Source organism: Sapajus apella, unplaced genomic scaffold, assembly GCF_009761245.1.
Source record: "Sapajus apella isolate SASKATOON/1434 unplaced genomic scaffold, GSC_monkey_1.0 scaffold12628, whole genome shotgun sequence".
Taxonomy (NCBI): Eukaryota; Metazoa; Chordata; class Mammalia; order Primates; family Cebidae; genus Sapajus; species Sapajus apella.
This window is the reverse complement of record NW_022449549.1, coordinates 1-1,601: the sequence shown is the minus strand read 5'-3', so window position 1 is coordinate 1,601 and position 1,601 is coordinate 1. Positions and strand designations below refer to the sequence as shown.

Here is a 1,601-nt window from a genome sequence, read left to right as displayed (position 1 = left end):
TGTGTTTTCTTTGTACCTACCACTAATGTTTCCAGCCCTTACAGAACTCTAAATACTGTTCCATAGGATCAAATACATCATGTAATCCAGTAGTTCTAACTGCTTATTGAAAATATCTTTCTTTAAACTCTCCATACGTCTGCTCCAATCTGTACTGTGGCTTCAAGCTGACATCCTGAAACTCCTCCCTACCATATCCTGGATACTCTCTTTGCCTCCTTTGGATAGGATTCCCAGTTTCCTGGATCCCAAATTTTCCTGTTTCTTAGTTTAGTTCCTAATATTAACAGCGTATATGGGAAGGAAATTTTTGGCTATCTTATATATCTATGTATTTATTCTTGATTATTGCCCTCATCTTTGATGGACAGTTTGGTTGAGTATAGAATTCTAGATTGGGAATAATTTACTGTCTTAAAAATTATGTTGTAGTGTTACAGCTCTTTTAGAATTTGTCTGTCAGGCTTGATTTCTTTCTTTTTTCTTTTTTTGCCAGAAAGCCCCTAAAAATAAAATAAAAATAAATTATTTTTTAGAAGTTAGGACATTTAAAATACTGTTGTATTATAAATATAAGTTATGGAGCATAATAAATAATTTGCCTTGCACAGTGACCGATGCCTGTAGTCCCAGCATATTGCGAGCCGGATGCTGGAGGATAGCTTGAGCTCAGGAGTTCGAGACCAGCCTGGGCAATAAGCATAGTGAGACTCTGTCTCTATTAAATGAAAAATGTTTAAAAAAGGCTGGACATGATGGTTCATGGCTGTCATCCCAGGACTTTGGGAGACTGAGGCAGGCAGATTGCTTGAGCTCAGGAGTTCAAGACCAGCCTGGCCAACATAGCAAAACCCTGTCTCTACCAAAAAGACAAAATTAGCCAGGTGTGGTTGCGTGTGCCTGTATTCCCAGCTATTCGAGGGGCTGAGGCAGGATAATTGCTTGAACCCAGGAGCTGGAGGCTGCAGTCAGTCACCAATGCACTCCAGCCTGTATGACAGAGTTAGACTGTGTCTCAAAACAAAAAAAAAAACTCTTTATTCAATAATAAATTAACCATACCTTACTGTAACTTTTTACTTTATATACTTTAAAAATTTTTTCTTTAGCTTTTTGGCTCTTTTATAATAACACTTAGCTTAAAACACAAACACATTGTACAGTTGTACAAAAATATTTTTTTCCTATATATCCTTATTCTATACACATTTTTCTATTTTTAATTTTTTTACTTTTTAAACATTTTGCTAAAAACTAAGATACACAAACATGCATTACTCTGGGCCTACACAGGGTCAGAATCAGTCTTCTACCTCCTTATCTTGCCCCACAGGAAGGTCTTCAGAGGCAATAATACACATAGAGCTGCCATCTCTTATAAAGCAATGCTTTCTTCTGGAATACCTCCTGAAAGACTTGCCTGAAGCTGTTTAACAGGTAATTTATTTTTCATTTTTTATTTTATTTATTTATTTATTTTTAAGATGGGGTTTCACCATATTGGTCAGGCTGGTCTTGAACTCCTGACCTCAGGTGATCCACTCCCCTCAGCCTCCCAAAGTGCCGGGATTACAGGCATGAGCCACCGCGCCCGGCTTTTT

At 37.4% G+C, this 1,601-nt stretch overlaps 1 pseudogene; it reads left to right on the top strand.

Annotated features, from left to right (window-relative positions):
• Positions 1–429: 429 nt before the first annotated feature.
• LOC116548463 lies at positions 430–505 on the top strand (annotated as a pseudogene).
• Positions 506–1,601: the final 1,096 nt, after the last annotated feature.